Here is a 23295-nt window from a genome sequence, read left to right as displayed (position 1 = left end):
CAACAGGTAATCTTTCTTTCTATGTGAATATGCTTAGGATATAAAAGTGTGTTCAAACAGTGTATTTGTGGATCTATTCAGCTCCACCTGCTTAAAAAATATAGCAAAGCTAAGAATAGATGAAAGAAACCTAGAGGAAAAAAAGGAATGCTATTTCTCTCCTCATGCTAATCCCAGATATTTCTTCAGCTTCAGTGTAAAAAATGATCACAATATAAAAATCATAGTTCATAGTCACTCCATTTGATAATTAAGTAATTTAAAAATAAACATTTGTAAAGATGCTGAAGTAGAGAATATTCTTTCGTAGGCAGTAAGGCAGACTCACTCACATTGACAAGCATTTAATTGAAAATACTTTTTTTTTAATTACTGTGAATTATCTAGTTCTTTCTTTACAGAAATACCTTCAGGAAAGGCAGTTGAACTAAATTCTCATTTTTATTTTGCTGAGGCAATCTGTTCTTGACTTGTTCTACACTTGGGAAAAGACCCTCTGGATGTACTAAAATGTTTTCCTAAGTGTATTTTATAATAAACACAACTTGCTTCAGAAAAAGAAATGACTGCATACATTTGTAATAAAGCTGTGAAGAAGTTGATCAGTGCACTGACTATCCAATTGTTAAAATCCTGTCTCACCTAAATAGAATTTTAAAAAATTTATAATTTTAGTTCTCTATGATTTGTAGATTTCAGATCATCCTTCATTTTAATCTTTGTTTCTTCTTCAGAAAAATAATACTTATTTTTATCTGACTCAGAAAGGTTCCTAGTAATTTGCACTCATGTCATATATATGTGACAGAGAGAGAGAGAAAGGGAGAGAGACAGGGACAGACAGACAGGAAAGGAGAGAGGTGAGAAGCATCAGTTCTTTGTTGCAACACCATAGTTGTTCGTTGATTGCTTTCTCATATGTGCCTTTATGGGGGGCGGGGGGCTATAGCAGAGTGAGCGACCTCTTGCTCAAGCCAGCGACCTTGGGCTCAAGCCAGTTACCTTGGGCTTCAAAGCAGCAACCTTTGGGCTCAAGTCAGCGACCATGGGGTTCATGTCTATGATCCCACACTCAAGCCAGCATCTCTGCGCTAAAGGTCTTGAGCCCTTGCTCAAAACTCCGACTTCAGAGTTTTGAACATGGGTCCTCTATGTCCCAGTCCAATGCTCGATCCACTGTGCCACTGCATGGTCAGGCCATGAGTTGTATTTTATTAAGATGTTTTGATATTTTAATACTATATCATCTTGGTATTATACTGAGAAATACAGGTCAAAAAGATTTATTTACTTTTGTTTCTTATATGTAATCAGTCTTTAAAAACTAGAAACAGGCTGTCCTGCTACCTACACACTGGGAAACAGTGCTGCTTATAGTCCCCAAAAACTTTAACCTAAATTCAGATCTAGGCCTCAGAGATATATAACCTGAGATTCTGTACCTCATGCCTAATGCGGTTAGAGGGGGAAAAACCTGATCCATTAATTCTGCACTAATTCCCCCAAGACTCTGTCCCCTTGGGAAGCAGATAATATAAATACAATTTTACTCATTTGAAATAGGTTGTGCTTATATTCTTGAAAATTGTCCCAGTTTTTGAATCCATTTAAAAATTTTATGTTGGCATAGCAACAGATTAAAAGATCTACCACAGTTTTTAACATTTGCTTCATTTTTAAAAAACAAAGAGTATATTTATTTTACATTTAATTACATCCTTTCTGTCTTCTTCTCTCAGCCAATGCATGTGAGACTAACTTCCTCTCTCACTTCTCTAAGACACTCAACCCTGTAGTGTATGTTTGTAATTAAAACTATCATGCTAAAACAGCTGTCTTAAAAAAAATACAACAGTGTTTCAGTAGGTCATTTTCTTATTATGAAATGTTTGTCTGTAAATCACCTAATTGACCTGGAAAAAAGCATCCCATTGACTTTATTTATAATATTGAATTTGAAACCTTCTATCAAAATATTACCCAAGTATTAATTTTTTCTTGTCTTATGAATAATGTTTATAAATTCTTGGGGCATAAGTTAATGTTTTGGGAAAGTACCCAGAATATAATGCTTAAATTTCTCAGTATATTTTCCCACTTTGTTATAAGTTGGAATTTGAAAATGCATGAACTCAGAAAGCACACCTCTTTCACATCTGATCAACACTGTTGGGGAATTTTTAATCCCTGTCCATGAAGCCCATAGGATCTTTTTAAGACAAGGAATCTCAGCTCTGGCAGCACGTTGGAAACATCTGTGGAGCTTTCAAAATTGCCCAGATCTCCTCCCACTCTTCGCCTCAATCATGTTTTAATTTTTCTAGAGTGAGTCTCAAGTAGAAATATATTTTACTACATTCCCCATGTAATATTAATGTACAACAGAGTTTAGGACAATCAACATAGATAAACTATGTACTTAGCCTCCCATCACTCATGGGAGTAGAGGCTAAGAAGAAAGTTGGAGGGCAAGTCTTTGAAGGTGAAAAGGTCAAGAAATTATGAGGTCAGAATGTTGATCATTTAAAACAAAGTGAACTGAGGAATGAAATAGAGGCAGAGGAGAGATCACAGAGACCAGAGGGACAGCGGTCAGAGGGAGGGACGATGAGGGGATGGGATCAGAAAAGGTAAAGGGATTCATGAAATTATATATACATAATACATAGATATAGATAGCAAGACGGTAAATCCTAGATGGAAGGGGGGAGGGTGTTGAGGAGGAGAGGGACAAAGGGGTGTGGGGGGCACATGGGGGTGGGGATGAGGGAGTTGTATTTGGTGGGTACTTGAATCCATGTAAACACAATACATTAAAATAAAAAAAAGAATGTTGATCATTTATACTTTAGCAATGTCATTTTTTTTAAATGGCATGCCTGAAATTAAACTGTAGATTTGATCTGCAATGTACAAAGTAAGGGACTTGATGCTTATCTTGTTCTAGTTTTTCTCTTCTTTAAGATCATGATTGTATTTATCTTTTCATAGCTACATCATAATGTGTTGACTCATTCTCAATTGTGGTCAGTTTTCTAAAAATTAATAAAATAAATAAAATAAAACCAAATAAAATTAACAGCAATTAAACCTGATTTCTCCCATCTTGAATTTGTAGAGTTAAAATTTAAAGGTGATAATCTTTCATTCTCATTTTTGAAAAAAATCTCATTATTCTTATTCTGTCATTCAAAGTTTATCATTCATAATATTGACTTTTCTACCTGCCTCGTGTGACATGTATGGTCCCCAAATATAGAAAGATGATGCCTTTGAAACCCAAATGTTTAGACTGTTTTTCTGAATGTCAGTTCTAAATATATATAGAGAACTTGCTTAATGCTTATCATTCATCGTATTTAGGAATACAACAGGTATGATTCTGAGTCAGACTAATTTCGTGTAGTCAGGAAATGACATCATAGCATATTCTTCAAAACATATACTGCAATACATTCTTTAAACTTCCCCAATGTCATTAGTATACAGCATAAACATATTAATGGCCTTGAGTAAAATTACATACAATTACTTTTTCACTAAAATTAAAAAAAAAAAGGTACTAGATTTTTCTTTTTCCTTCCTATACTAGGGTTTGGATACTACCACCAGCTTCCCTGTGCTCTCTTCCTCCTATTGTTTTGTAATGAGACTTACACATTTGCCATGGAGGACCAAATTTTAACTGACATTCACTGAACACATCTTATTGAGCAGTGCAGCATTTAGTACTGGTAACCCTCAAAATAACATCATTATTATTACTATTAAAAATAAAACTAGTAAGTGAGGTTTAAGATTGTTTTCCTATTATTTCCTCTCAGAATATATTTCACAAAAGATATTCAGAGTTTTTTTATTTAAAAGATAGTTAAAATAAGTATATGCTCTACATGGTTGTTTTTTTTTGTGTGTGGAATATCTAACATTTCAAATTTAGGTGGAAACCAGTATCATATAAAAATCTGGAAAATCTCTAATTGTTTTGTTAATTTCATAGTAAAATTATCTATATAATAATAATGATTATATAAATGCTATATATTGTTTTCAAATTTCTGAGTTCATCTGTACACAAACAAAAAATAAGTATATTAGAAAGTAAAAGTAAATATCAAATAGAATGTAAATATTATAGACTTTGATACTATGAAGAGTTGTTTAGCCAATAGAATAAGGTAGAAATAGGTGTACTAATTTTTTTTATCTTACATAGTGCATGGTAAATAGATACATCTAACAATGATGGATAATGACTAAGCAGGGGCTTGAAGTTAATGTTTCATGACAAAATATAGCTACTAGAAAAATTTAAACTATGTGATATGACCAGCAGAAACAAGAATTAAGAAGAGAAAAGGGATGAGAGGTATTAAAGTTGGTTTATTTTTTATAGTAGAAAGATTTTTCAATATATAATATAATTTCTTTATTTTAAAATAGAAATATTTAATCCTTCCATTTGTTTCTTAAAATTTTTTATTTAGGTACAGTTGATAAATATAATAATTTTAGGTAAGCAAGAACTTGGTAGATTCTATCTAAAAGTGATAAAGACATAGAGATATAAATATTTCATTTACAGGTATAGTACTGATCACTGTAAAACGAAGTAAAAATAGAAATCATTGAAAGAAGTTGCCTCTGGTAATGGAATAAGAGATAGTTTGGAAATGGCATATTTTACTTTTCATTATATACAATTCTGTACTAGTTTAAATTTTGTTTTACCAAATACATGTATGATTTTATAATTTAAAAAATTTTATGGATTAAGAAATAATATTGTATAGGCTGAGGTTTTACCTCTAACAAATGTAACAGCCAATGCAAAAATTGCTAGTGTTTCAGAACCTTCTCCTTGGAGATCTGTTATAATATGAAACCCACCAGCTGTCAGCTCAGGACTCATGGTCAAAGCCTGAATGAGACGTTATATTTATGGCCTTAGGCTAGGAAACAAGATACTGGATCAAAACCAAAACACATTGTATAGACTCATGTGGCTGCTTTCTTTGCCTCATTAGCCTGACTTGATCTTTATTATGGATTTAAAGAAGGAGATTTTATATTGTTAGAATCAGAATATGATGAGTACATTCATTGATTCTTTCAACAACTATTTATGGAGGGATTACTATGTACTTCACTGAGCACTGCACAAGGAGCTGGGTATAGTTTTGAGAAGGATAGATAAGATGCCTGGCCTCGGCCCTGGCCGGTTGGCTCAGCGGTAGAGTGTCGGCCTGGTGTGCGGGGGGACCTGGGTTCGATTCCCGGCCAGGGCACACAGGAGAGGCACCCATCTGGTCCTGGCAGAGCGACGCCCCGGAGGGGCAGAGCATCGCCCCCTGGTGGGCAGAGCATCACCCCTGGTGGGCGTGCCGGGTGGATCCCGGTTGGGCGCATGCGGGAGTCTGTCTGACTGTCTCTCCCCGTTTCCAGCTTCAGAAAAAAAAAAAAATACAAAAAAAAAAAAAAAAAAAAAAAGATGCCTAGCCTCGCCAAGCTTATCCTCTTGAAGCAAAGACCAACATTGATCAAAGTGTCATAGAACAGTTGCAAACTGACATAACTATAGTAAAGGAACTCAGTTGTATGATAGCAGGTAACTAAGAAACAGAGTTTAAAGTAAACAATCAGGAAAAGCTTTTCAAGAAAGGGATAGTTGACCTGGATACAAGGAATTAGTAAGAGCTGTGTAAAAAAAGAAAGAAGAGTGTTCTAAGTAAAAGGAATAGTATGGACAAAGGTTATGGGCTGGAACAAACTGTGACAAGGTCAAAGACACTGAAGAATGCTGTGTGACTGGCACAGAAAGACAGGGTAGAACACCGAGAGTATGATAGGGGCTACTGGTATAATATTTTTGGTTCCCAAGGACATCTAGTACTTTGCCCTGTAAACACTGGCTACATAAGTGATGAAAAGAATAATCTCTGGATTTTTAAAGCACTTTCTTTGTCAGGCACTTTTACATAGATCAATTTATAATAAATTTATCAACTCTGAAAACGCTGTTGTGAAGTAGCAACCTCCCTGTTTTACTAATGAGGGAACAGCTAGTTATGTGTTAGAATTTAGATTGGAAGCCAAACAATTGCAATGGTCAGTACTCTCAGTCACTACGCTATCATTAATGCCTTCAGGAATGAATATGTGAATGATTCAATGACTATCGTAACTATGTTTTGAGATCCTTTAGACTAAAATGTAAGCATGTTTTCTTTGGACTACTGTAGATTAGTTAGATGACTTCTTGCACTTGGTGAGCAGTTTATTAGGATCTAAAATGAAGACTGCTATTTCCTGAGCACTTATATGCTAGGTACTATGCAAAAACTGTGCATGCTTTATTTCAGTTATTTGTTTATATGCCCATAAACCAAGTTATTCTGTAAATTCATTGAGATGGGGGCCTTGTAGTATTCATATTGGTACTAACAGTAAATAAATCTGTTTTTTCCTTTCTGTCCTTTCATTCCATAGTTAAGTGTAATTTTAATTGCTTAAGTGCAGGGAGAAGGAGTAGGTGACCTTTTAAGAACTTCCAGGAGCTGTAATTCTGAATGTCCAATCAAACTGCTGTTAACTCAAACTACATTTTAGTATGTAGCAGCAGGCTCAGTTAATTGAAAGATTGTCCTTAAATAAAAAAAAGGCTGATGGAGAAAGATGCATATAATTTTCAGCAAAATGTACTTTCTCTAAAATATGCTTTCACATGCTTAATGAAATTGTTTACTCTGATATTCTATTGGCATTGAAAAGAGTTGAAAATGTGTATTTTTAAAGAGGAGATGTTGTTGCAAGACTTTTATGGTTATTTATCTGGGTTCTGATCCACCTGAAATGATTCCATCCTCAGGCTTGCCTCAGGCCAAAACAATGCGAAGAGAACTGGGGCTGACCACAGACCTCGGTTCTTCATAGCCTTCTATTTATAAAACTAACATCATAAAGAGATGTTGCAAAATATTGAGGTTAAAAATTACTTGCAATAAAATAAATTCTAAACATGTAATAGGGTGTTAAAAAGTGATTGCCACAATATGAGTAGAATCACCTACAGTTAAATATATTCATATAATTTATAATACTTATACAGTTATTAATCAAATTTAACAACATCCAGGGCATTTGTGTAAAGAAATTGCCAAAGAGGACTAAGTGGAATTTTCAGAGATGAATAAAAAGCATAATTATAAAGTAGACTTGAAATGTAAATGAGGCTATGAAATTGCCTTTTGTTAAAGAATATTAATGACTACGTTAGTACTTGACTAATATTTTATGATACTTAGTCTGCTATTATGAGAAATGCTTCATACATCATCCTATACAATAGTTTATAAATACAACTATGGTTGTAACACCTATTTTATACCTTGCTGGTGAATTTGGTCTGTTGATACTGAATATTTGCTAGATAATTTAAAAATGCAATATGTATGTTTATGATAATCAAGAGAAATTATTGAAGCTTGCATGATTCCCTTGTATTAGTGCATTCTGTGCAAACTTTTGTAACTATGTGATATCTGATCAGATGAAAATCTTTAAACTATTTTAATCATAATTCACAATTTGGTAACCACCTGACAGAGAGACCAAGAGAAACTTGATGCCTACCAAGATTTATTTTCAGAAAAGCTAAATTTTGAATGTAAAAAGAAGTACACATACTACTTGCAAAGAGAAGCTCTGTAAGGTAAATTTGCATAAAAATAGACAAGGAGATTATGTTGTATTATTCTTTCTGTAGTCCTCCACAGGATGGCTGTCTCCCTTTGCTTCCTCCCTGTGGGTTTATGCCCTGATTTCGCTCTTAGCTCTTTGGTCTCTTGTTGTTACAGCTGCTGTGAATTTAAAGGTTACATCTACTCTCAGATCTTCAACTTTCAACTTTATGTGAATAATATTTAATTCCCACATCTTCAATCTTGGCCTTCAGAACTTCAGTATCCTACTTCTTGCTTCGAGTGGAACATTTTCAACTTGACTCTCTGGCTATCACTTCAGTGAATATTTAGTGTCTAAAATTGTAGAGGTCATTTTCCATGGCTCCTCTGCTAGGCATCTATATATCAGTAACTCCAAAGATACTTTTCCAGCCCAGTCTTCTGTCAGAATAGCCACCTCTCTCCAACACCTAGACCTGAAAATCTCAGAGTATCTGCTTCACCCATGCAATAAATATTAATGTCATAAGTACCCATGCTGTGGTAGGTGCTTACAGTGAAATGAATAAACTCTACTGTCTGCTCTCAAGGAGCTTTGGGAAGACTTACACATTTGCTTCTTTTTCTATGTCATTCATTACATTACATGTTAGTGTGACACTATGTGAATGTGAGCAAAGCGCTTCAAAGCCTTTGGGCCTAGCGTTACTGGAGGAGCTCCTTCCATGAGAAGAAATCCCCAAAGATCTAGATTTATGCCAGTCTTGGAGGCTAAAATTTCCATAAAGAGGTGGGTGGAAGTCTTTTCAGGCACAGAGACTTGCATAACAAAAATAAAATTTTCATTATAATCCTATTGCTTTTTTCTCTTTCCATACACTGTTTAAACCTAGTCTAGACTTTCATATATGCTCATGACTGTTTTCAGCAACCTCATAAAGTCCTGGTTTTAAGCTTAGTTTCCCTCATTGCAACTTATATAATGTGCAAAGATTAATTTTCCCCAAATCTGTTTATATTCTATAATGGCTTATGATAAAAGTTAGAAATCCTTTTTTTTTTTAATAATTCAGTGAGAGGAGGGGAGGCAGAGACAGACTCCTGCATGTACCCCCTGACTGGGCAAACCCACCAGGGGGCGATGCTCTACTCATCTGGGGCCCTTGCTCCATTGCAACTGGAGCCATTTTTTAATGCCTGGAGCCATCCTCAGTGCCCTGGGGTCAACTCACTCCAATCTGAACCATGGCTGTATGAGGGGAGGGGAAAAGAGAAAGAGAAGCAAAAGGGGGGAGGGGGGAGAAGCAGATGGGCACTTCTCCTCTGTGCCCTGACTGGGAATCAAACCCAGGACTTCCACATGCTGACCGAAACTCTACCACTGAGCCAACCAGCCAAAGCCAAATACAGAAATCTTAACCTGAAATCAATGCCTTTATAGGCTGACACTAACTGTTTATTGTAGTTTTATTTCCTACTTTTAGGATACAATGAACAATAAGTAATTAAAATAAAAAACCTAAGAAAATGTATATGTTCTCTGAAAGGGATCTACTTGTTTTCTATCTTTTTTCCTTTTTTTATTTATATCTTATGCTTTTTAATTATCAATTCTAAAGTCTTGGAGCCACCATTTGTTAATGTCCTGTCATTTTAATCTGTTTAGATATCATGTTCCTCCTTATATGTATCAAAACTCATACTGCACCATGAGTTCTCGGTTGCAAAAGAGGATTTATTTTTTGCACCTGTGTGTAGTCTTTGGGCTCTATTTGTTTTCTAGTGGTTCAATAAAAGATAGTGTAATATACAATTCTGGAATAAAGAAAGCCCTGAGTTCAAATCCTGACTGTATAGCATAGGGCTGGTTATATAGGCTTTCAGTGCATTTGGGTCCTCATGTGTCAAAGGAGATAATACTTTTCATAAGTACTTTTGTATATGAAACTGGGCCGAGAATGATTTCATGATCTAGGTATATGGTGGTTGAACAAGTCTCAGCTTTCCTGGAGCTTGCATTAAAGGCGTAAATAAGTTAATAAATAGGCGTGTTTTGATAATGAAAGTGTCATAAAGTAAGTGAATCAGGGGAGCGGAGTACTGGGAAGGCCATTTTAGGGAGGTTGGTCATGAATGAGCTCATAGTATTATAGTACTAATCTTATGAGTTTTTTGAGAATTAAATGAGATAACAATGTCAGCCACATAGTAAACCCCCAGAGAATCTTAGCTATTATAGCATCCTTGTTCTCAACTCTGACTCTTGATCCTTACTACTCTCCCCATCTGCAATGAGATCCTCCTCTAAGCTCATCTCTGCATTTTCTTCAGAACTTGTTTGAAGAAGCCCTGCCTCCTTCATGCTCTTGCATTATGCATCTCTCCGAACCCCAGGAATCAACAATGCCTTGATTTAGAAGTACTTGCACATATTTGACATTCATTCATGTGCAGCCTTGAGATCTCTCTTGATTTACATTATTTTGAATTTTTGTATTATAATTTTACTTCCCATAGATGAATATTTATTCTTTCCAAGTAGAATATAAGTTCCCCAAGTACAGGAGATCTCCAAGGATCTGTGCTTTGGCTTTCAAAAAAAGAAAAAAAAATAGATTATTTATACTAAAGAAATTCAATGTATATTTGCTGATATATTAACAAAATGTTATAACCTTCATATTAGCTCCCAATCTAGAAAAATTTGTGCTGCATATGGACTTATGTGTTCTGGACTTCTGGATATTTGTATGGGCAGTTTAGGTCAATATTTATATTGGCCTCCAAAATTCTAAGATATAAATTCACAAAAGGCTATTTGGATGGCTTATTCCCACTGAAAATTTTCCTTTTTGCAGCACTTCAATCAAATGATATTTTATATGCTTATTAAAATATTGTAGGCCAACAACAAAGATGATGTCACACATAGTGTGCTGAGTGAGAGTAGTATTTACATTCTTAATTTTAAAATACTATTTATTTAAAGAACATATACATTTTAAAGAGAATGGGAGGTTAGGACTGTACATTATTGCTTTGCTAATGCAATAGAAGCTGAAAAATAAATTGGCAGCCGCAGCACTTTATGTCTGCAGCTATAATCTTGATGAAGCTACGGTGTCTGGTTCATTTCCCAAATTGGGTGACTGCAGCCATGAAGAAATACTAAAGTTTCCTCAGTGTCAGGGAGTCAGTAACATCATCTTTGTATACAAAGCACAGCCCATAAATGCTAAGGTCTCTCTGTGTTTTTCTATGTAATTCTTTTTTCATGAGATGACTGTTACCCATCAGAGCAAACAAAGCCGCACCAGCTCCTCGTATACATGGCCAGGGTAGGGCAAGCAATTGTTCAGCATTTGGGGCTTAGATGTCTGTTTTTCCCTGATATATGTGTCCAAATTTTCTTTTTATATACCCTTAATCTTTAACAAATAAAAACTAAAAAACTATATATAAATATATGTAAATATTATAATTATATAAATATGAAAAATAAAATTCTATAGAAAAAATAAACCAAAGGTTAGAAAATAGAAACCATTGAAAAACCATTATCCAGAAATAACCATTAGTCTAATGTTGTATATTTGTTCACAGTAATTTCTGTATTTGCATAGAAGTAGTTTTATAAAAGTAGTATTTTATTCCAACTGTTGCTTACCTGCTTTTTAATTAATAATGTACTGTAAACATTTCTCATGTCACCAAATGCTTTATAATAGTATCATTTTTATGGCTGCCTGGATCCCTTTTACAGCTGTGCCTGCATATATTTAGTCAATACCCCATTTTTGTTAACTTATTATGTTTTTTATTTTCTTCAACATAACATAATTATGAATATAGCTTGAAGTTCAACATATTCTTTATTTTTCTTATGATTTTTGACTTACTTCAATTCTGCGTATTCATAAATGTGTATATGCATTATATACACACATTAGGCATAGCTCCTAAGTTAGCACCAGCAATCAGCTATATAGTTATTAATCCATGATCTCTTTTATGATCTCTTTGGGACCAGATGTGCTATTATAATTTAGAGTTTTTAACATTTAAAGAGTGCATATACCATGTATTATATGCATTGCCAGTGGGGGCTGGGTCAACATATGGAAAACAACCATAAATATTACTGAAATAACATATATGAGAATTCACACTAAGTGGATAAATAAGCTTATGTAATTTGAATCTGTTTTTGCCATAAAATGAATTTTAGAATCACCTTATGAAAATATTTGGTTTCAGATCTGTTTGGATCCTTATCAGATCCTTATTAGAATAAAGGATTGCGGATCTGTCATACTGATAAAATGCGTTTCAAACGCAGACTAATATTTAGAGTCAAATGATGACACTTTAATGCATTTTACATTTTACACTTTTCTATTTCAATACAATGATATTAAAAATTTCTGGAGGGGAAAAGTCTACTTAATACTTCTTCTTTTTCTCTAAATTTGCTATTAGGCAGAAGCACAAAAATCCTTCTCAACATATAAAGATAAGTAGCAGGTAGGAGTACAGTAAACCCAGCTGAGTGGTATACTAGTTGCTGGACATGGTCTGGACAGGACTTACAGGTAGAGCTCCACTCTCCTCCACAGTGGTTGGAGTCATCATCAACAAGAGGCTCACATCAATGATCATACAAAATTGTGTCTACTGGGAAACCCTGCAGATTGAGATACTCTAGCTGCTGGGGTAATGATCCCAAACAATGCAAGACACCCAAGGTACAGCTTTTCTGAGCATCTCCAGCAGCAGCAATAACATGGGATGAGACTAGGCTCAGGTCCTATCCCTGGTCTAGTCCACAGCAGAAGAATTAAGTTTTTCAACACCAACAGAACTGAATGGAAATCTCATGCTCCTAGGGATAAAGTGAAGGAAGATCAAATAGGCAAACAAGGCATTTATTTTCTTCCTGTAAGTATATGGACTAGGAGGATTAGATTACCACTTTGTACTTATTTACAACTTGTGGTAGAGATTCTGTGAATCTGAAAGTCACTTCACTGTTCAGAATAACCAATCTGGAACAGTAATATTTTCATCTTAAAGTATAAAAAGTCTTTTTAAGAAATAAACAATATTAATATCCAAATATCTTATCTCTTCAAGGGCTGAAATGCTTGACCCCAAACCAAAATTTATCAATTATAGTTAATAAATATAAAAATCTTATTAATCTAACTTAAGCAAAACAACAACTACATTTCTCAAAGGGAAACTGATAAAACTGACATTATATTATTACATATTATAATTATTATAATATACTATAGTCCTGTAACCACCTTTACACAGAACTTCTTGTCTAAAGTAGCTGTGATCAGTTCTGAAAGCAGTGGGCCTGTAGCCTGGTGACAGGTCAGGAATGTCAGAGTCCTAGCGGGTAGGCTCCATGATATCTGGATGGTAGATGTAAAATTAAAAAAACGAAAAAACTACAAATATTTTTGTTTAATGTAATAAAATGTAAAATCCTTTCTTTTTGTGTGTGACAGAGACAGAGAGAGAGACAGAGATGGGATAGAGAGGGACAGACAAACAGGAAGAGAGAGATGAGAAGCAACAATTCTTCATTGCGGCACCTTAGTTGTTCATTGATTGCTTTCTCATATGTGCTTTGATGGGGGAATGGCTACAGCAGACCGAGTGACCCCTTGTTCAATCCACTGACCTAGGGCTCAAGCTGGAGAGCCTTGCTCAAACCAGATGAGCCTATACTCAAGCTGGTGACCTCGGGGTTTCAAACCTGGGTCCTCTGCATCCCAGTCCAATGCTCTATCCACTGCGCCAATGCCTGGTCAGACTAAAATGTAAACTCTTAATCTATGGAGGATCTGCTGTTGTTAGCAATTAAATATGCTACATTCTTGACAGGCTATCCTGATTTATTAAGATTCTGAACATTCAAAATTAACTATAATACCTTGAAATGACTTATTCAACATTGTTATTCACCATACATCATACTTTTTTATTATAGAAAGAACTACCCATCTGTGTTTACTCAGAAAACTTTCATTTGGAGTGAAGTTGAGGAATGCTTTGTAAGCAAAGTATTTGATTCAATGAAATTAGTCATCACACTGATAGTGAAACTGCCATCAACAGAGTCAATAAGCTTAGTGAGTGTATATATGGACTTTGGAGCCAGGTTCCATGGGTTCATCAGGATTACTTCTGACCATCACTTTACACAAATTATTTAACCTCTATGTTTTTGCTGTCTTTGGAAAATATATATCTCACTCTCACAGCTTTACTGAGATATAATTGACATACAGTTTGCCCATTTAAAGTGTTCAAGTCAATGGTTTTTAAATATCTTCACTGAGTAGTGCAACCATTACCAAAACATTTTAGAACATTTCATTACCTCAAAAAGAAATCCATTCCCATTAAAAGCTACTGTCCATTCCCCCAAACTCACCAGTTTTTGGCAACCACTATCCTACCATTTTAATAGACTTGCTTATTCATACATGCACTATGTCATCTTTTTTGTTCATTTTTTTTTGTTTTCAAATAATATTTTATTGCATAGATATACTATATTTTATTTATCTACTCATGAGTTAATAGACATTTGGGTTGTTTCTACTCTTTGTTTATGAACATCTATATAAGTTTTTTATAAACATGTGTTCTGATTTTTTTGGTATATACCTAGGAATGGAATTACTAGATCATATGATAACCTGTGTTTGATTTTTTAAGGAAATGCTAAATAGTTTTCCAAAGGAGATGCACCATTTTACACCATTTTATTTTCTTAGCAGCAGGGTATGTGAGTTTCTCTTCCTTTTTTTTCTTATTCAATGAAAGGAGGGGAGGCAGAGAGACAGACTCCCACATGCACCCAGACCGGGATCCACCCGGCAAGCCCAATAGAGGGTGATGCTCTGCCCATCTGGACCATTGCTCCATTGCTCAGCAACTGAATTCTTAGTGCCTGAGGTGGAGGCCATGGGGCCATCCTTAGTGCCCATGGCCAAAGGGCCAACTCACTCCAATTGAGCCACAGCTGCAGAAGGGGGAGAGAGAGAGAGAGAGGGAGAGAGAGACACGAGAAGCGAGAGGAGGAAGGGTGGAGATGATCGCTATAATCACTTCTTCTATGTGCCCTGACCGGAAATCGAACCCAGGACATTCACATGCTGGGCTGATGCTCTACCACTGAACCAAACAACCATCTGGGGCCAGTATGTGAGTTTCAATTTCTCCACATCCTTGCCAACACTTGCTATTAACCTGAAATTTTGATTATAGCCATTACGTATAGGGTGTGAAGTCCAATGTCATTATGACTTTAACTGCATTTCCCTGAGAGTTAATAATCTTGAGTATCTTTCATGTGCTTCTTGCCTATTTGCATATCTCCAGAAAAATATTCATATCTTGTATTCATTTTATAATTGGGTTATTTCTTTGTAAGTTTAGGAAAGTATGCAAGTACAGTAAGTACTTAAAATAGTGTCTTGTATACAGTAGACATGCAATAATAATTATTAGTATTATAACCTCATTTAAAACTATGCTATTTCACTGAAAAGATCTACAAAATTTAAAGCCTTTTTTGATAAAAAGAGATGACTAAGGACTCTCAACTGCAAAGAGGAAACAAACTTGATTTTTTATTGTTTTTTATTTAATATTTCATTGTTTTCTCCCCAGGGATTACTGCAATGGGCTTAATTAAAATAAATTAAGAGTTTTTGTACTGTTTTTTCTTTAAAATAAATCCAACTTAGTTGTTGAAAGCCATCCTAAAAATAAACTGCTGCTATATAGAATAGAGAAAAGCAATCAAAGAATAGATTTATCATGATAAAATGAATTTTAATAATGAAAAGGAAATACTTTATGTATATATGTTAAAAATATAAACTATTCTGAAAGGAAAATGTTTCACTTTAATAATTTGTACAAGTTTTTTTCTTATTAACTATTGCAAGTTATGAAATATTTCACTTCTATTTTATAAACTCAGAATAAGATTCTTTTGAGAATGCTGACATGGAAAGCATAAAGACATGCTTACAGAAGTAAGTTCTATCATTTTAAAAATATAGTAAGGTATTTTCAATTTTTTACAAAATCATTTCCTGTATAACCATGATTATCACTGAGAAGAAGATGAAATGAGCATTTGGAGTCATAGAAGGTACACAGAAATAGCCATTAGTTACTAATGGAAAAAAGTTCAGCAGGGGCATTAAATCTGTATTACAGAGCCACCAATTTGTGTTTTATCATATTGATAATGAATACCAACATTACCATTGAAATGAAACTAGGCATTCTCCCCTTAATCCCAATAGAGGATTTAAATCAATAATGCCCACATTATCCATCTACGTGCATATCTATATATGCACATGCACTTTAAAAACACTAAGTCATATAATGTGTTTCACTTTTATTTCAGATCTTAACACAGTGATGTACTTCTCTATTCATCCAATCAATTTATTCTGTTAGTGTTTTTCAGCATTTTACATTTCTGAGCTAAGTCAATAATGTTGATTACTTACCATAAGCACTGTAAATGCTATTCTAATACAGGTTATTTGCAATTTGACATCCTCATCTATATGCATTATTCTGCTAGGAAAATTAAATGAAACCCTTGATTTAAAATCTGAAACACTTAGAAGTAATGATCCTGTTTACTGATTGACTGAAGTTGTGGTTTTTAAGCACAGAAGAATTAGACGAAACAAAAAGCAATATTCAAATAAAAGAGAAGCATCTGGGTTACTTTAGAAAGCATTCATAGTCAAGAAATTATAAACTTTTATTTTATTTTCCCCTGTTTATGCCAAAGTACTACGTAGCCAACATTGTTATTTAGCTCAGCATTACCCATTTTTGAGATGCCTGAGCTTTCCAAATTTAAATTTAATGAATCCTATCTATCAGCAACTCCAATATTGGAACATTATTTACACAAATCAAGTTTTGTGGTATGTATTTGTTTAAAATACATGATTAAAATGGACTTATAAAATATCTTTAATACATATCTTTTATAAAGGGTATCATTTACAATCTATTTAATTTATTTCTTAAAATTGTATGTATATGATAGTACAGGAGTATATAGCACAGATCATTTTCTTATTTAAATGAAATTTAAAAAAGCATTGTTTATGAATGTTTGTTGAAATTAAGAAAATAAAATTGCTGAACACTTTTCTATGAAAAATTAAGCAACATTTAAGATGCCTTCCTTAAGTATGTAGTTGGTCTCAAGCCTCCATTTCAAATGGGAATATCTTACTAAAATTAATCAGGGATTGTAACACGAATTTAAAATTTGATTTAGCCTTATGGTTATATTTACAGCTAAGAATGAATAAATTTATTTCAGAAAATGTACCAAAAATAAAACTTCCAAAGTATAATATTATATTTTGAGTTGAGCAAAAATTAAACATTAGAATAATTCAGAAATAAAATAATTAAAAAAATTTTCTGTTTGATTTTGAAGAATTTCTTTTATGAAGGATTAATTTGAATTGAGTTGTTGATGACAAATATTTCTTTTCAACACTATTAATGGAAAAAATAATAAGATTAGGAGACACCTAAGCATTGCACTTCAGGCTTTGTGTGGAAATGCCAGTAGGGTTCTGTATTATGTTAAGTACTTAAAGTTGGTCAACACCCTAGACATGATAAAAAGATTAAGTCCTGATTAAACTCCTATCAGTAGAATTCAAATTGTAATCTGGCAGGACAAGAGCTCTAATCAAATGCTCTTGTTTGTCTGTCATTGGCTCAATATCAGATACAATCAGTCACCATTTCTTCTGTTCCCAACACAGCTCCTTCAACTTTGGTTGTTTATAAATTAATTTTAAAAGTACTTGTTATGGTTAGGTGTATGGATTCTATTTATCTGTGCTTAGGTGAGATTATGGTACTGAATTATAAAGACAAATACTAGGCTAGAAGATGCCTATAAAGATTAAGTTATTTTGTCTCTTTACAAACAATTAGCAACACTAGACTGTTTAGCAGAGATCAATTGTAATTGAGGAACTGAGAAAGGGCAATAAACAAATTACTGGTGCTTTCACGGAAGCCTGAAGCCTGTTGGTTTACAGAACCTCTGTTATTTAATGGAGAAGCCCTGTAGGTTGTAAATTACCCATTACAGTTGTCAGTAGGCCTTTAAACAGAAGTTATGTACTAGTTTAAAGACACAGGAAAAGCGAGTTTCCTGGTCTTTGTCTTGGACAAAACAGACTATATAGAGTTAGATTAATTTAAAATATAACACTAAGCTTTTCCAGTGATATAAAAGTTTAGAGGTTCAATAGGATCAGAAAGTGTAATTGGGGCTATTTAGTCCTTATAACTAAAAATATAATTAGAAGCTTCTTAAAATGTTTGATTTTGATAGATTCCATGGTCTTATAATTATTCTGCAAAGTCTAAAAAGAAGTTAATTATGAATTTTAAGATGATAGGATCTTAAATTCTATAAATACAAGAAGGATAAAGAAAAAATAATAAAGAAAACATTTTCTATTTTGGGTTATTTGAGGGAAAAATATTGCATATAATAGCACATAAAAAAGTAGAGTTTGAGGGTTCTTTCTTTTTTCTTTTTTTTTTAATAATTTTATTTTTTTAATGGGGTGACATCAATAAATCAGGATACATATATTCAAAGATAACAAGTCCAGGTTATCTTGTCGTTCAATTATGTTGCATACCCACCACCCAAAGTCAGATTGTCCTCTGTCACCTTCTATCTTGTTTTCTTTGTGCCCCTCCCCACCCCCTATCCCTCTCCCATTCCCCCCTCCCCCCCCCCCCGTAACCACCACACTCTTATCAATGTCTCTTAGTTTCACTATTATGTCCCACCTACGTATGGAATAATACAGTTCCTGTTTTTTTCTGATTTACTTATTTCGCTTCATATCATGTTATCAAGATCCCACCATTTTGCTGTAAATGTTCCGATGTCATCATTTCTTATGGCTGAGTAGTATTCCATAGTGTATATGTGCCACATCTTCTTTATCCAGTCATCTATTGATGGGCTTTTTGGTTGTTTCCATGTCCTGGCCACTGTGAACAATGCTGCAATAAACATGGGGCTGCATAGCCCCCTTGCTATTTGAACTGTATAATGTTTTCAGAGACCTAAAATTAAAAACAATAAAAGCTAACTACATATGCCATAAAAATAAATGCAGAATATAAGTGAGTTTTTGAAGGCACAAAATAACATTTTAAGTAAACAACTTGTTTAAAATATATTCAACAAGTAGAGTGACAATAATAAAAAATCTTGTCTTATATTGAAATAGTACCATCTACCTTAAAAATAGGTTCAATATTTTATGAAGTATGTGATTTTTATGGCAATGAAGCTTCCTATAGAAGCAGTCCATATGGACTCTAATGTGTAATATAAAACTATACAATTTTAGAAGAATGCATGTGTGAATACTTTTGTAACATGTCATGTGGACTGGAAACCATAAAAACTGACTTCTTAAAATTCAAAAATATCTAATGACCAAAACTCATTATAAACAATTTAAAAAGATGAATGACAAGCTGGGAAAAATAATAATGCACTTGAAATATGAAATGTTAAAAGCTCTAATATTAAAAAAAAGATATTTTCTAGTAAGTTAGGAAAAATGAGCATCAAAATAGCAGAGCTCACAAAAGAAGAAATGGAAATCTCTCTTTCGTATCAAAGATGTAGAAATAAAAACAGTAACAAACTATCATTTTTTACCTGAGTGGCAAAAGAAAACCTGGTTATTTTAAGGCAGGGGTAGTCAACCTTTTTATACCTACTGCCTACTTTTGTATGTCTGTTAGTAGTAAAATTTTCTAACCACCCACTGGTTCCACAGTAATGGTGATTTATAAAGTAGGAACGTAACTTTACTTTATAAAATTTATAAAGCAGAGTTACAGCAATTTAGAGTATATAATAATAATTACTTACCAAGTACTTTATGTCAGATTTTCACTAAGTCTGGCAGAATAAATCTTTATAAAACCACTTACTATAGTTAAATCTATCTTTTTATTTATACTTTGGTTGCCCTGCTACACCCACCATGAAAGCTGGAGCACCCACTAGTGGATGGTAGGGACCAGGTTGACTACCACTGTTTTAAGGTATGAAGAAACCCATCATGTAAATTGGAGCAAAGTAAATAGATTTTTCCTTTGTGGAGGACAGTTTGGTAATATGTAACAAAATATTTTGGATGTATTAATTTCTCTTTCTCTAGAAATATACAGTAAAAAGTGGTACCAAAAAAGTGTAAGCTAAACGGTAATTTGAAACAACTTAAAATTGTATCAATAGGGAGATGATAAAGTAAATTAACAAATGGACTACTATGTAGTTATTTAAAATGATGCCACCATTCTATATTTGTTAGCATGAAACTATGTCCTTGACATACTATTGAGGTTAAAAATAGTTTGTAGAATAATATAATTATACTTATTAAAGAATGCTTTTGTGGGCATGTGTGTTTTTTATTTTAGTTTTTCATATATATATATTCAGAAAGAATGTTTACCAGAATTTTGGTTATGGTTAATTTTGGGCTTTCTAGTGTTTTGTTTTTGTTTTGCAATGAATATATATCATCATCATAATTTAAAAAATGTATCATAACCTGTAGAGGGAATGACTATATATTATTTTTACCTGTAACTTCACTAAGTTAAATATGTTTTGTTTAATTTTCATAAGAAATATTTCATAGAATACCTGCTGTAAAGTAGCAAACACAAAATTTCTTATTGCCAATGGAAATTTTTTTGGCTGAAGAAAACTCTTATATAATACGACTAGACCATTTAGTTGTGAATTTCCCCTTTTACTGACCAGAGGCTTTGCTCTAAGGACATTCATTCTTCATAATGATTTAAACAAAAAAGGGACTTGGATTTGTATTTACCTAATCTTTTCAAGGTTAATAGATCATGCTCCTTAGAAATGTGTCAATAATAATAGTAAAATGATAATTGTTCTACAAATAGGCAAAATGGGCATATTAGATAAAATCTATAGCATTGCTTAGCGTTCTCCTTTTGTGTCCCATAAAGTAAAACTTTGGATGCCATGTTTCTTTTATAACCCATTAAGGAAGAGCCATCTGTCATTGCCAGCAAGTCCTGCTCTACCCTTTGCTTTTATTTCTCCAGAACATCTTAATCGAAAAAGCAATTCATGGAAATGAGAAAAATCTTGGCGACAGAAGCAACCCACTGGAATAGGGGGCAAAATCTCATTCTCCAATTTGCACTGCAGGCTTTTCTTTTTTCCTTGTTTTTTAGAAACTGTGTTTATTTTTTTATTGTATATCCTTTTCTCTTCTAATATGCAGACTTGCTGTTTACTGAGGTGTAAGTTTTGTTAGTCAAATGAGTATACACACAATCGGGAGCCACAACATAGTTTGAAAAGTTATCCTGGGAATAGACAATGCAAAGTATTACCCACACTTTGCAATATAGATTTTTTTTTTATCACAGCAAAATAGAATAAGTAGTTGAAAGTGATTTTTTTTAAAGAAAAATTTCTGTGCTTTTGAATATTGGCTGTGTCTGGGGAAAAATGAAATTGGATGCCAGCCTGAGAAAGAAGGCTGTTATAACCACCAGACAATTATGGGTATAATCTTAATGATTATAAGCGCCTGAACATTAAATTAGGTGGGACGGTCCATGTGGATTATGAAGATGGTAGTGTGGATTACAGGATCAGAGTAGGGTACTCTGTGTTCTAGTAATGATGTATCTATCTTATTACTGAATCAATGCAGGCAGCCATTTAATGAAATTAACTATATAACTGCCATCTTTTCAACTTTGGTTGTACTATTTGTCCAAAATTATTATCACATGGTTTTGGTGAACTAATTAAAGAGTCCCAGGAAAAGGTAAAACATACATTTCAGTGAAACAATTGATGACAGCCTTTGATAATGCCGGGCAAAATAAGACACCTTTCTCTTTTTTTTCCCTTCCTCTATCACCTTCTCCTTTACCTGTTCCTCTTCCTTACTACAAAGGTAATAATATTAAGCAATAGTAGTTTATTTTTTAAAGTAACTAAAGTTTTATTTCCATTTAAGAAGTAGACAGGCTATCTTTAATTGCATCTACTTTGAAAAATTATTTTTCTTATAAAATAGTAATTTTGTCAAATGAATATTTTACTTGATAAAGTTCAAATAGCTTAAGAAGGAATTTCTTAGCAAATGTTTATTTTACTGAGACGCATTTTGAGTGAAAATAAAAATTTTGATCATTGTGGCAGAAAAAGACTATCTTGCTGTGGGAGTGTACTAAATGGTTCATTGTTGTTAAGGACCCTGTGAAGAATCCTTATATTCCAGGAATGCCTAATCACTAGAAATTGAGCAGATATTTAGTGTAAACTTGACTGATAGGAAGTAAACAAATTGTATTTAAAACATAGAAACCTTCAAAAGCATTCTCTGCTTCCTGACCAGGAGGTGGCGTAGTGGATAGAGCGTCAGATTGGGATGCCCCGAGGTCACCAACTTGGAACCAAGGTCGCTGGCTCTAGGAAGGGGTTACTCGGTCTGCTGAAGGGTCACGAAGGCCCGCGGTCAAGACACATAAGAGAAAGCAATGAATGAACAACTATGGTGTCGCAACGAAAAACTGATGATTGACGCTTCTCATCCCTCTCCATTCCTGTCTGTCTGTCTGTCCCTATCTATCCCTCTCTCCGACTCTCTGTCTCTGTAAGAAAAAAAAAAAAAAGCATTCTCTGCTTATTCATTCTGATAATGCTTTGTCAATGCCGGAAGACTGTCTAAACCGCATTTTCTGAATAAAATGGTTTGACACTGGATTTGTTGCTATTTTAATTCTGAGAAACCTCAGAGTCCTACCTTCCTCCCTGACCTTCTGATTGATGTATGTAGGCTAAATCATTCATGTGCTTGGAACACTTTGCTCATGGGGAGACACCTGAGTAGACTAGCGCATGTGTTGGTATTGGTATCTGGTCATTTTATGATCTATCTTCAGAGAGGAAAATATAAAGTATGTGGCTATATATTTACATATAATACTGAGATTTAAGTTGAGATATCAACTTTACAATTCAATCCTTCATTTGAGACATCTATACTAATTAATGAATTTGAGAATTCACTTGGTTGTAATTTCACTAAATTATCAGCATTGATTGGTTCTCTAATTTAATCTCTCATCATTTTTTTATTTTATACACAATTGTTATAATGTTTGATATTTTAAACTAAAAAATAATATAAAATGTCAACAAAATGTTAGTGATTTGATTTATTTTACTATAATTCTCTTCTTTTTAAAAAATATTTATTTATTTATTTATTTATTTATTTATTTATTTATTTATTTATACAGAGAGGAGAGAAGAGAGAGAAAGAGGTGAGGGAGAATCAGGAAACATCAATTTATCATAGTTGCTTCCTGTATGTGCCTTGACCAGGCAAGCCCGGGGTTTTGAACCGGAAACCTCAGCATTCCAGATTGATGCTTTATCCACTGCGCCACCACAGGTCAGGCCTAT

The 23295-nt window shown here is 33.7% G+C and overlaps 1 pseudogene; it reads right to left on the bottom strand.

Annotated features, from left to right (window-relative positions):
* Positions 1-9352: 9352 nt before the first annotated feature.
* On the bottom strand, positions 9353-9439 carry LOC136336697 (small nucleolar RNA SNORA40; annotated as a pseudogene).
* Between the last annotated feature and the right edge of the window lie 13856 nt (positions 9440-23295).

This window comes from Saccopteryx bilineata, chromosome 4 (genome assembly GCF_036850765.1).
Source record: "Saccopteryx bilineata isolate mSacBil1 chromosome 4, mSacBil1_pri_phased_curated, whole genome shotgun sequence".
In the NCBI taxonomy this organism is placed as follows: Eukaryota; Metazoa; Chordata; class Mammalia; order Chiroptera; family Emballonuridae; genus Saccopteryx; species Saccopteryx bilineata.
The sequence above is the reverse complement of the archived record's forward strand: the minus strand, read 5'-3'. Positions and strand labels throughout refer to the sequence as shown.